The sequence below is a fragment of the Arachis ipaensis genome, chromosome B2 (assembly GCF_059453495.1).
Source record: "Arachis ipaensis isolate K30076 ecotype BB chromosome B2, ASM5945349v1, whole genome shotgun sequence".
In the NCBI taxonomy this organism is placed as follows: domain Eukaryota; kingdom Viridiplantae; phylum Streptophyta; class Magnoliopsida; order Fabales; family Fabaceae; genus Arachis; species Arachis ipaensis.
Window position 1 is genome coordinate 61,758,208 of NC_142437.1, and position 14,518 is coordinate 61,772,725.

Genomic DNA, 14,518 nt, shown 5'->3' on the forward strand with positions numbered 1-14,518 from the left:
ACCCAAAGAAATTACACAACTACTGAAAAGGAAATACTGGCAATATTATTTGCATTTGATAATTTTGGATCATATCTCATTGGATCTAAAGTGATTATTTTTACTGATCATGCAGCATTGAAATATCTACTTGCCAAGCAAGAGTCAAAACCAAGGTTGATAAGGTGGATCTTATTGCTGCAGGAGTTTAACATAGAGATTAAAGACAAGAAGGGAGTGGAAAAAAAGGTGGCAGATCACTTGTCAATGATTCCCTATGAAGAAGGAAACACACATAGCCTGAATATAAATGAATATTTCCCTGATGAGCAACTGATGTTGGTTCACAAGGCACCCTGGTTTACAGACATTGCAAATTTTAAAGCCACTGGGGAGGTACCTCCAGAATTCAACAAACATTAGAGGAGGAAGCTTGTTAATGATGCAAAGTACTTCATCTGGGATGAACCGTACCTTTTCAAGAGATGTTCAGATGAAACTAGTTGCTGTTTATAGAACTCTTGAAAATAATAAGCCTTGGAAGAAAGAAATAGAAACAAGAAAAACAAGAAAAGCTAACGTTGGAGGCAAAGTTTGACCTCCAATGGCAGCCCCAACGTTGGCAACCAAAATTGTAAGAAACAAAGAATAAGCTAGGCACCAATAGCTTAAGCCTTGAGACACATGTCTGTGGTATTTTTGTACTAGGATCTGCTTGGATAAATAGATTCTGAAGAGTGTTTTAACACTTGATAACTTGGGTTAACTAACTCGGGATTATCAACCAAAAGTCCACCATCAAGAGCAACCTAGTTACAAGGCATTTAGTAACCCAAAAAAGTGTTGGGCACCAATGTCTCTAGGATGAAATTTGAGCCAAGTGTCTGTAGTGTGTATGTGATGAGAAGAGGCTTGAGCTAGTAAGTCCGAGGGGTGCTTCATCACCCAACACCTTGAGCCATATGGGTCGGGAGTGTTGACTAAAAGCTTATCTAAAAAGCTGCCTCAACACAGAACACTGAGCTATAAATAAAGAATAAAGTTCCTAAGTGAAAAAGCAAAAACCAAGGATGAATAAACAACAAGGGTCATAGCAGCATCTTAGTTAGAACTTAGAAGGACATCTTACATCTTGAGATTAATAAAAGTTGAGCTGGAAAATTATCTGCGTGAAACCCCATGAACCAAGTTTAATTGCTTTCCAATAAGGACTAATATCCCTCTCTGTTTTCATTCATTCTTTCTCATGATTTAGTGCTTGCTTGGGGACAAGCAAGATTTAAGTTTGGTGTTGTAATGCCAAGGCATCTTAGGCTAGTTTCACAAGCCTTTTTCTGTTATTTTCATTAGGTTTTATGCACTTTCTTGAGCTATAAGTAAGTATTTGGATAATAATTTCATGCATCCCTTGATTCAATTAAACTTGGTTATTTATGTGCTTTTTACAATATTTTATGCAATTTTAGCTTGATGATTGAATGATGCAAATATCTTGTGATTATAGCAAACTTTGATGCACATGTTTGATTGATGATAGGTGAAAAGGAAGCTAAGGAAGGAAGAGCAAAGAAGCAACAAAAGGGCCAATGAAGAAAGCAAAAGGAAGCAACGTTGGAGCCAAAGTTGGTTCTCCAATATTGCCTCAAACGTTGATGAAGAAGAGGGGGAGACCAACGTTGGAGCCAAAGTTGGTGCTCCAACGTTAGGTCCAACGTCCATACTCAAAGAGGTGTAAAGTTGGAGCCAAAGTTGGACTCCAACTTTACCTTAAACGTTGGCCAAGAAGGGTGCAAAGTTGGAGCCAAAGTTGGACTCCAACATTGCCTCAAACTATAAGCAAGAAGGAAACGTTTGAGCCCAAAGTTGGACCTCAAGCGCTACCTCAAACGTTGGCTAATAAGGGTGCAAAGTTGGAGCCAAAGTTGGACTCCAACTTTGCCTCCAACTTCAATTCAAGAGACCAAAGTTGGAGCCAAAGTTGGACTCCAACTTTGGGTCCAACGTTGAGGTAGAAAAGGTGCCAACGTTGGAGGCAACGTTGGGGTCCAACGTTCCCTCCAATGTACGCGATGGTTTTCAAGTTTTGAAGATTGGGAAAATGTGCAATGACGCGTACGCGTGGATCACGCGTAAGCGTGGGTTTGCATTTTGGCCAATCAACGCGCACGCGTGGATTGGCAGATGTTGGTGGTCCAACGTTGAGTCCAACGTGTTCGACAAATTCCAAGGAAATTTTTGAAGTGACGCGTTTGGATGAGCTAAAGTTGGACTCCAACGTTAGGTCCAACGTTGGTCAAATGCCAAGGCCAACGTCCCAGCCTCAATTGGCAACGTTTGACCCAACGTTTGAGCTCAAACGTTGAACTCCAACGTCAAGCCAATTTCAATACAAAAAGGCACCTAGCAAGAGTATGAACGTTAACTTTTAAACTTCCTCATCAACTTCACTACAGGCCACTTCCAACTAGCTTCAACAGAGGCCAAAGGGCCCAGTCCAAGTACTTGAAGACTGAAAGAAGAAAGTGTATAAATATATTAGAGTTTTAGTTAGAAGGGGGCCTTACACATGAAGTGCTGAAACTCTGCCCAAATTTACTTTCTCTGTTTTTTTCATTATGCAATGTACCTCTCAATTCCATTTTCTATTTTTAGAGCTATGAACAACTAAACCCCTTTCATTGGGTTAGGGAGCTCTGTGTAATTCAATGGATCAATATTAGTTTTCATACTTCTTCTTCTATCTTTTCTCTTGATCTACCTAGAAAGGATTCGTTCTTCATTTAATCATTCAATTGTCTTGGAAAAGAAATTGAATGTAATTGGGTTATGTGATAAGCTTGGAAGAGAAATTACAAAATCATGCTTGAATTCTTTCTCACATTAGGATTAGGTTGGGGTTTGGATGGATATCGTGACATGTAATCATACCAATACTTTGATCTATGAATGTCTGTGGTATAATCAGTGACCATACATCATCTCTTCCCATGAGCACTTAAATCAAGGAATTGGGCAATTGTTCATGCTTAGAGAGATTGGATTGCCAAGGAATTAGGATTCAATCACCTAAGATTGCCAAGGAGATCAATGAATGTATTGATTGAGGAAGAGATGAAAATGAACTTGATCTAGAGAATTATGACATCTCCTGACCCCAATGAGCTTTCCCATTTCTGATCTACCCATTCTTTGACATTGTGTTCTTTAATTTGATGTCTAATTCCCCCGTTCCCATTTAATTTCTTGCAATTTAGTTTTCTGCTCTTTACAGCTTGCAATTTACATTCCGCCATTTATATTCCTTGCAATTTACTTTTCCCGCCATTTAATTTCCTACACATCCCAATTCAAATTTGATCCAGTTCAACTAGAACAATTCTCCAATTAACATTGATCAACCAACCAATCCCTGTGGGATTCGACCTCACTCTATAGTGAGTTTTTACTTGACGATAATCCGATGCACTTGCCGGTGGAAATTTGTTGAGAGGCAAATTTTCGTGCATCAAAAAGAAGCATGCAAAAGTGAAAGGAACACAAGAAATCAAGTATTTCAGAATCTGGTAGTGATGCGCATGCGTGGACAACGCGTACGTGTGACTGGGGCCGCATACATATGACGCACACGCATGGCTGACGCCTACGCGTGGCTAGTGTCGAGTTCAAGCGACACGTACACGTGGGTGACGTGTACGCGTGACAGAGCGTCACGTGCTGCAATTGTAGAAAATGCTGGGAGCAATTTCTGGGCTGCTTTTGACCCAGTTTCAGGCCCAAAAATATTGATTAGAGACTACAGAGTGAGGCCAGAAGGCATCAATCATTCATACTTTCATTCACACACTTTAGGGTTTAGATGTAGAATTCTAGAGAGAGAGGCTCTCTCCACTCTCTAGGTTTAGGGTTTCTTCTTCCAATTTCTCCTTAGGTTCAGGTTCAATCTTCATTTAATTTAGTTTTCTCTTACTGTTATTTGTTTAAGCACTTTAGTTCATCTTCTTCTCTAGTTAATTTCTCTTTTTCGCCATTTTTATGTTTATGAGCTCTTGTTACGTTTGATTTCTTTTAATACAATTTATGTTCTCTATGATTATTATTGCTCTCTTTAATTGTTAGTCATTGATTCTTGTAATTGGTTGTTTAGATTTAATATTCCTTATTAATTTTATATGTTTTTATTTTGTGCCTTCCAAGTGTTTGATAAAATGCTTGGTTAGATTTTAATTTGGATTTTTATGCTCTTGACTTGGATTGATTATTTAGAGACTCTTGAGTTATCAAAAGTTTTTTATTGATTGGTGATTGAAGATTGCCGGTTAGCTTGAACTTCACCAAATATAGTCTCTCACTATGAGTTGACTAGGACTTGTGAACTCAAGTTGATTGTATATACTTGACCTTCCTCCATTGTTTAGAGGTTAACTAAGTGAAGGCAATTCACATTTACCATCACAATTGAAGATGATAATGAGGATAGGACTTCTTAGTTTCTTTCCTTGCTAAGAGCTTTCTTAATTATTAGTTTATTTTCTCGCCATTTTACTTTCTTATTTCTCATTACAAAACCCAAAAAAAATATTTTCCCATAACCAATAGTATGTACACTTCCCTGTAATTCATTGAGAGACGACCCGAGGTTTGAATACTTTAGTTAATTTTATTGGGTTTGTATTTGTGACAAACAATCTAAACGTTGATTGAGGTTTAATTGTCAGTTTAGAACTATACTTGCAACGTGATATTTTTGTGAAGATCTTTACCGACATTTTTCCTCCGTCAAGTTTTTGGTACCGTTGCAGGAGACTTGAAAATGTGTGCCTTATTATTGGTTATTCTGAATATGTTTGCCTTTTTGTTTCCTTGTTAGTTGTTGCTAGCTTTAGTAGTTTAATTTCATTATTTCTTATTAGTTTTTATTTTTATTTTCTCTTGTTACTATGAATTCTCACCCCTTTGGCTATGAGTTTGGTTCAAATTATGTTGTAGGAAATGGAAGCTGCAATGAGAACATGCATCAAGGATGGGACAATCAAAGGTGGGAGGAGCCTCAAGCTTATGGACAACCATCTTGGCAACAACCACCTCCGATGCACTATGAACAAGAACCACTTTTTGATGCGTACCAAGACAATAGATATGGTGGACCTCTTTGTAACTACCAACAACCACCACTATATGCCTATGAACCCCCTCTTCAACATAGCTTTGAACCACCATACTCACAAGCCCCCTACCACCAAACACCTCCATATGATCCTAACCCTGATCCACTATACCAACCACCTTATGAGTCATATGAACCATACATAGAATCACCCCAATTCCAATATAATTACTCCTAAGAATCACCACCTCAATATACACCACCTCCAATGTATGAAAATTTTCAACCACAATATGAATTTCCTTTTCCACTACAACCCTCCATAGGAGAATGTCCATATCCATCAATCCAAGAGCACTGTGATCCTACTTATGATAGCCAAGTGGAACAAGAGCCACGGGATCATTTTAAGGAAGCAATGGATCGACTTCAAGCAACCATCCATCAAATAGAGCGAGAGGAAAGCCAAAAAGCACATGAAGCTCTCATGGCTAACAAATCTCAACTTGAGAATAAGGGACTGGAGTGTGTTGTGCAACAAGTGGAAAAGATGGAGAGTGTTGAACTACCACATCCTTATCATGATGAACCACCCTTCTATCATGAACCTTTCCTCCTAAGAAATGAACCCTCATATCCACTCCAACCTCCAATAGATGACACTCTTGGTGTTCTTCTTTAAGGGCAAAGAGAGATGCAAAGGGAGGTACTAGAATTCATGGCTACCTTGACAGAGGTAGTAAGTCGATTAGCTTCCCAATGTTTGGACATTCAAAGTACTTCAATGGCTACATGTGGAGAATCTAATGAAGAAGGTAGCATGAAGGAGAGATTAGGAACTCCGGTGGAGAATGAAGAATGTGATTTCGTACTGGAACAATTGGAAGAAGCCATAATTATTGAAGAGGAAGAAGTGGTCGAAGACTTAGGAGATGCTGAACCTCCATGTGAATCTAGAGTTGTAGAGTATTCCTCTAAGAAGCTTGAAATTAATGTTGAGGAGGGTCTGCACAACATCCAAGGCATATTCCCTATGAAGAATTGGACGGAATAGATCAAGAGGTAAGTTCCCTTAGTAATGATGATCATGAATCAAGCCCTCCTAGTAATAAATCTGCATCCACAAGTGAAATCCTTGAGTTAGAAGAGCCTTCTCCCGATGAAATTGAAAGCAACGTTGAAGTAGATTTCTCTCAACCTCATATTTATGATTTGAGTGATGGAAAAGAGTTGGATGAATTCAGTGAGGAAGAGCTTGAAGATGAAAAATCTTTTCAAAAGGTGGAAGTCCTTTGACAAGGTTGGACAGGAGTTGAATATGCTTTATCAAGATCATTGGAAACTTCTCTACCTAGGTTGCCATATACTCCTTTATTTGAGGGGTAAAACTTATCTCTATTAGCTTTATTGTCCCACTTGAGTATGGTATTCTTGAAACAGATGGCCAACTTAGGAGACTTTGTGGAATTAAGCGTAAGAGAAGGACTAGTGGTTAGAGTTGCAAATTAAGACTCATCAAGGTTAAGATTTCAAAAGCTAGATGCAAGGGTTGGAGTAGTGATCAATTGGTTGGATCTAAGAGAAGAGTTTGGTACTTCATTGAGAATTCAGATTGCTTGCCACCCGGTTGGAACAATGATGATCCACTTAAAGACAGGTGTAGAAACAACATTTGGGATCTCGGTATACAAGAGGATCAATTTTGGGAGCTCAAAGCTTGTGAAGAACGTCATCAAGGCTTGGTGAATTCATTTGGAAATGTTAGAGCTTATTGGAAGTCCAAGCGGTGGTGGAAGTTTAAAGATGAGTTCAAGCACAAGCCACCAAGACAAGGAGCTCACCAAATGTCCAACTTAAGGACTTTAACTAAAAGTGCTATGTGGGAGACACCCCACCATGGTAAATTCTTCCTATTTTATCTTTTATTTATATTGGTAATAAGTTGAATTTTCAATTCTAGTTAGGTTTATTCAGTTTAAGTTGTGGTTTTACTTGTTTAATAATGTTTGGCATTAATTTCATAACTTGTTTGTTAAAAAAAAAAGTGTTCCACGCGTGCGCGTGGCCGACGCACATGCGTTATATTGGATGTTGCTCTTTGGTTCATTTTTTCTGAGAGTTGTGCGGGAACTGTGCGGGTGGGGTGCCAGGCGCACAACCCAAACCACGCGTACGTGTCAGCGATGCGTACGCGTCATTTGCAATTTTGGCTTCCCACGCGTAGGCATGGACGACGCTTATGCGTCACTCCTTCAACCTTCTACCCACGCGTGCGCATGGGCGATGCTTACGCGTCGCTTCCTGTTTACCATTCTTCATCTTTTTTCTCTCATTTCTTATTCTTTCCTTCTCCTTTCCCACTTTCTTCTCCTCCCTTCTCATCCTTATTCTCTTTCTTTGTTTTATTTATTACATTTGCATACTCGCATTCATGGTATTTTAACTTTGTTGTTTCTTCTCCTTTTCTTTTCTATATTTGTTGTTTTCACATTGGTGTTAAAATTTTCTTACTCAACTGTTGCATATTTCCTGCATTATTTTGGGTGCTTCTTGACTTGGTTGATATTTAGTTGATATGCCCTCTGCTTACATTGTCTTCTCACTTACATGTTGTAGCTACCATGTAGTTGAGAACCTCATTACTATTTGGCATTAGCCCACCTATATTTTATTTGTTTGCATATCTTTATTTGTGGGTTATTCTTCTTCCTCTTTCTCTTCTTTCAGGATGGCCACCAAGAAGGGAAACGGAATGCTTCTAAATAGGGCGAGCAAACAAGTCCCGCCGCACACTCTTTGGAGAAAGAGCATCAGTTGTAGCAACCCGTCCACTTGCACATCTTTGCATACACCGAGGACGGTGCAATCTTTAAGTGTGGGGAGGTCGATACCGACTTCCGTGGGTTAGTTACTTTCTTTTCAACACCAATGTTTAATTTTCTTTGTTAATGATTTGTTGCATTGCATAATAGATTGCATGGTCAGTTAGTTGCTTGCATTTAGCTTCTACTTGGTTGAAGTAATATTTTCTTTTTCAAGAAACTTTTTAGAGCATTTCACTAATTTGAATTAAAATTTTCGAACTTGCTTGAAGAAATTTATTTTGAAATATGGTTTAGAGCTCGAACACACAAACCTAGTAAGATTTTTGAACATATTTGTTTGGTTTCATTTTATCAACTAATATTCTGTTTTGGTGTGTGTTGTTCTCTCTAAAATTGTGATATTTGTCTTGCTTGATTCTATATTTCCATTGATTGATGTATGCATGCACTTATGTGATTCAGGCCTTTGTTTCACTATAGCTCACATACCCATATGGCCTTACCCTTTTCATTATCCTTTGCAAACCAATGTTGAGCCTTTTTTAACCCTATTTATTCTTTACTTTGGCTCATAACTAACTCTAAGTAGAAAATAAATAATGTCCTTAATTTGAATCCTTGGTTAGCTTAGACTAGTGAAAGTGTTCATGAATTAAGTGTGGGAAAATTGGGTATGGTAAGTTGGTAACATTTGGTTTGGAAATTGGATATGTTATACTTTTTGTAAAAATGTGAAAAGAATATTGACATATTTATGCATTCAATACCTTAATCATATGCATTGAGAAAAACAAAAGAAAAGAAAAATAAAAAGATAAAAAGGAAAAAAAAAGAGGAAAAAAAAAGAAAAAAAAAGAGCAAATAATAAAATTGGACAAAATGCCCCAAAGTAAATAGTGATAGCAATGCATATGTACTGTACTCAAAATCGGATGCATGAATATGTGGTAAACACAGTTAATGGATAGTTAGATTTTGTATTCTGATTACATGGATTGTCTTAAGTTAGGTGGGAAGTTTGGGTTAATCAAGGATTCAGATCTTTGTCCACTTGACCAAATACAATCCTACTTTGACCCTAACCCCATTACAACCCTTGGAAAGACCTCTTGATATGTGTATTTCTGCATTAAATTTTTGTTGATTGGTAGAAGAAGAGCAAGCACTACAAAAAAAGGCCTATAGTCATGGTAAAAAAATGTGATCATAGCTAGTAAAAAGGGTGAACATAGATCTATGGTCACAGTTTTGGACCTATGGTCACGGTTTTTTACCGTGACCTATTCTCTCGGGGCCATAGGTCTATGGTCATGATTTTTTTATCTATGGTCACGGTTTCTATAGTCATGGTATCAATTTTCAAAATCTGACACTTTAGGCCACGTTTTTTTACCGTGACCATAGGTTAATCTATGGTCACACGTGGAAACCATGACCATAGCCTTATCTATGGTCACGGTTTCTACCGTGACCATAGCCTCTATGGTCACCCCTCTTTAAAACCGTGACCATAGCCTCTATGGTCACCCCACCTCAAAATCGTGATCATAGCCTTATCTATGATCACGGTTTTTGCCATGGCCATAGCTTCTATGGTCACCCCCATCTCAAAACCGTGGCCATAGCCTTATCTATGGTCACGGTAAAAAACCGTGATCATAGGTTATCTATGGTCACTCCTTCTTAAAATCGTGACCATAGCCTTATCTATGGTCACGGTAAAAAACCGTGACCATAGGTTATCTATGGTCACCCTATTTTAAAAACGGTGACTATAGCCTGTTGTTGTTTATGGGATTTTTTTTTTAAATTATAATCACATCCCAAAATAATGATAATCACAAAATAAATCTAAAAATAAAAAACTCAAGAAATCTAAATCATAAAAGTTTCATTATAAGATAGATATGTTTAATTTTTACTCTAAACAACACAAATCAAAATAGAGTGTAATTTATCCAATTACATATAATACCTCAAAAAGTACAGAACACATCAAAATATTACATTTACATAACTAAGGTCATTGTAAGACTCATCCCATGTCATATATGTATGGAACATATTTTCTTCATCACATCATGTCTTCCTGCTAGCAAAATAAATAAACATGTTAGAACAGAGCAAAAATGCTTTTCATGATGCAGTACATATGCAGCAAACTAAGGCTATAAAATAAACTATGCTTATTTAGTTTCTTGCTATTGGAACTTTGCAAGTTATACTTGCTGCAGTAACTCATTGAGTTTTTTCATTTGTCAAAATAAATAAATAATAAAAAAGAACTCATTTCTATTATTAATACAGCAAAAGATAAAATAAAGGAGTTTTAAACCTTTTTCTTACTTGATTTTGCATTTAGTTAGTAAGTAAGCTGCTGAAATAAGGTTTTCATATATGACTAATTCGTGTATTGAAACTAAGTTACTAGTAGTATAAGTGAACAAATTAAGAAACATAAGCAATATGATTTGGATTGAAGAACATAGAAATTAGAAGGTGAATGAAAATTCTTGAATGATTAAACCTAATAATGCAAATATCTGAACTTACTAAATAAGATCTAATAAGTCAATTATAGTGACAATTTAGCTACTATATACACACTTACTACCTAAATAAATAGAAGATCAAATTATTTTATATGACAAGAATGATATAAACTTACTGCTTAGTTCCTTTATTTTGAGATACTATTTAAAGTTGTTATACACTGTGCCACAACAATTAATCAACTCCTTTTGTCTTTACCAGTCCAAAAAAATAATCTTGTATACAAAACAAAACAAAAAAATCAAAGGACGGTAAAGAACATTTAAAAGTAGGTAAATAAAATAATCAATTAATAAATATTAATCCTGAATTAATATAAAATACAAGATAATTTCTATTTTAAACTTCTTGAAAATAATCAATCTTAAAATGAGACATAATCAAGCATGTTCTGGAAAATATATGCAATTTAACAATTGAAGATTTTACATATCAATAATTAGAAAATATTTTGGAAAACACAAACCTATTTGAAAAATCAAAGAAAATAGATACAAAAATCCTTAAATAATCTAAAATTATTATGTTAACGAAATCGAAGTATATAAATAATCTTACTATAATAATTGATAGCTAATATGTTGAGATATCATTGCTCCTTACCTTATATATGAGCAGGATAAAAAAAGGTTTATACCCGAAACACTATATATGAATATATTTCTTCTTTGAACAAATTATGTATATCATCATTATAGAATAAACCATATAATTGATTTTCATGACTAGAAAAAGTTTTCTCAATGTTAGTTCTGCAGTTTATATATACTTACTTAAGATGGAAGGTAACAATAATGCATGAAAAGTAAAATGAAAGAAGTTATCTGTTTTAAAACATATTTATATATGAAAAGACAATTTTATTAGAGTATTTAAGATCCTATAATAAGGGATATAGCTAGTTCTTTTAATCCCCATTTTTTCATTCTCAAAAGTCAAATTTAAGACTATTGATTAAGGAAAAAGAGTATCTGATGAATACTAGTTAATTAAGATACTAGATCTCTTCTCTCTGCAGCTCTGTCTTCGGATGAACACAGCATATGGCTTAGCTTTATTAATCTTATAAAGCTTGTTAGAAGTTGTTAATTAGAAATGTAACAAGGCTATCGATATATAAGATTTTGGTCATGCATAATCATCAATAATATTATTATGATAAATCATGTACTAATTATCAACTTAATAAGATTATATATATATATATATATATATATATATATATATATGGTTATTAATTAAAATGAAAATGAATTAAATGAAGTATGGTTGAAAGTTGAAACCTTGTGTTTGCATATTCATAAAGTTTTGCAGTGTTGGAGAATATAACAAGACCAACTTCTACATCGCAGAAGATAGCAAGCTCCTTAGTTTTATTCTATTTTATAACTCAAAACATTCAAATAGATACTTACTATAGATGATAAAAAATACATAATCCACAAACTGATGCAAATTATTTAACTCTCACAATGTCTAAATTCCTTCAGATTAACCAGTAACTTTTTCAATCACTCCCACCCAAAGCATCCTAAACTAGAAGACATGCCCTGATTGTAAAGGAAATTAAAATTTTTCCATATTTCTCAAAAGCTTTTTCACCAAACATCTGCATCATAGCATTCATTTGAAGCAGTAAGAATAGGGTAGCATAGCATTCATTTGAAGCACTAAGAATAGAGTAGATGATACCAAGACACACATTTCACATGGAAAACATTAAACAATTACATGATCCTAAATAGAATGAAGTACTAAATTAGCAAATTAGAAAACTTATATACTAAAACTATAAAAATCAACCGCATTTAAAAGGAGAATGTAATGAGAGACAAGCATGAATGCATCATACATAATATTCCTCTAAAATAACTAGACATATTAATAGAAGCAGCAGCAGTAGTGCTACAATAGATTACAAGCATATGCCCCTAGCTAATAAATGAACAAATTACAAGCCCTAAAAATTGAAAGTTAAAAGTCAAACTTGCATTCCATTTATTATGCTTCGATTTCAGGGTATCCCTATATGTATTAGTACACTTTCAATTAGAATAATAGGATATGATATATAGCTAAAGAGAAACCCTAAAGGGACTCTCCGAATGCAGATCAATGCTCATTAGAATTGAAATTATGAGATCAAATTGAAAAAACTTAGCTAATTGTAAAAACTAAACTAATTAAATTCTTGTGGTTTCTTTGCAGACATAGGGATAAAAAGCCTATCAGACAAGTCTCTTATAAGTATTTATTCATATAATAATAAAAAATATATAAAAATGCATAGCTTGATTAAAAAAATGTGTTGGAAAATCATTCATGAAGAGTCTAGCAAAAATTGCTGTCAACAAACAAGACTATGGAACGCCGAAGAAGTCTGTAATATATTCCAACATGAAAGAGTAAGAAAATCATGCTTTAATGGTTTTGTCTTCAAGATAAGTGTATGTATGTATGTATCAAAATATTACTTACAGAGTACTAACATTGTATTGCAATGCTGATCTATTTTGCAGGATAAAATTCATGAAGTTGAAAAGCATGATTGTAGATATGATTCAAATTACAATAGATCTACCTATAATCATTATTACATTAAGAAAGATGCCAAAGTTAAGGTTGCATGCTTTAAGAGGAAATATCAACACGGATCTTGAACGCAACAGAGTGTTTGTAGAAAAGAAAAAAAAGAAACTTACTTGGAATACTCAATGGAGTGAGTGAATGCTGACACGAAGAGCTTTGAGGGCTTTGTACACCAGGCCCGTGAAGCTGGTGATTCGCAGATTTAGGGAGAGCTTTGAGGCTTCCACAATGATGACACGAACGGCGACGGGTTTGAGGCTTCGAGACAAGCTCCAGGATGACCCAACGGACGCCAATGACGGACGGTGGGCAAAGCGGAGCTGATGCCCAGCTTCACGGGTTGGAGCAAGATGACAACGGACAGTGGGCTTCGAAGCTGGTGACCGGCGACTAGGTTTTGCACGACGAGAGAGGGGAGGAGGGTGCGTGGCTGGGCAGAAAAGAAGGCTTGGCCAGTTCTCTTATTTTTTTTTAACGCTAACTTAGGAACTTACGAGCTGAAGGATTGGGGAAATTTGGGGAGAACTTACGAGGGAATGGGGAAAGTTGGGGGGATGAGGGATTTTGGTTGGGGGGAGGGAGGGTGTTTGCATGACGTCGTTTGGATAAAAAAAATGTGAATTTTTAAAAGGAAGAGAAACGACGCCGTTTTGGACAAGGTACTCTATGGTCACCCTTTTTTAAAAAACCGTGACCATAGACCCTGTTTGGTCACCGTAAAAAATCGTGACTATAGACCCCTTTAGGTCACCCCCCAAACCGTGACCATAGATCCTTTTAGGCCACCCCCCAAAACCGTGACCATAAACCACTTTAGGCCACCTCCCAAAACCGTGACCATAGACCCTTTTTGGTCACTGTAAAAAACCGTCACCATAGACCCCTTTAGGTCACCACCAAAACCGTGACCATAGACCCTTTTAGGCCACCTTTTTTTAAAAAATCGTGACCATAGGTACCCTATGGTCACCCTTTTTCTAAAAACCATGACCAAAAAAACCGTGACCATAGACCCAAAATGTTGTAGTGAAGTCTTAGAAAGCAAGATTAGTAGAGAATTGAGAGAATCGAACCTTAAACACTAGAGTGATCAGAGTGTATACACTTCCGGTGAGGGTTTGATGATCGATTCTTTGTTTCCGGCTTTCACGAGCTTCCTTCTTGCAAGTCTATTTGTACTTCATTTTATGATTTGAATTAGTGGAATCCAGTCCATATTCGTTTTTACAAGATTTATTTACTTTTAACCAAGTAGGTAAAAGTATTTTTCATTTCATTGCATTCATATAGATAGGTTGCATTTCATAATTTCTACCATTCCTCTTCACCTCCTTTATAGCTTCTCTTGAGCTTAGCCTGATGACATGCTAATGTTTAAGTGTGGGGAGATTGATAAAACACTATTTTATGGTTTATTTTATATTGAATTGAGTGGATTTTATCCATTACTCTTACACTTATGCATATA

The 14,518-nt window shown here is 36.0% G+C and overlaps 1 pseudogene; it reads left to right on the forward strand.

Annotated features, from left to right (window-relative positions):
* The first annotated feature begins 4,988 nt into the window (after nt 1-4,988).
* Nucleotides 4,989-7,849, forward strand: LOC148574091 (uncharacterized; annotated as a pseudogene).
* Nucleotides 7,850-14,518: the final 6,669 nt, after the last annotated feature.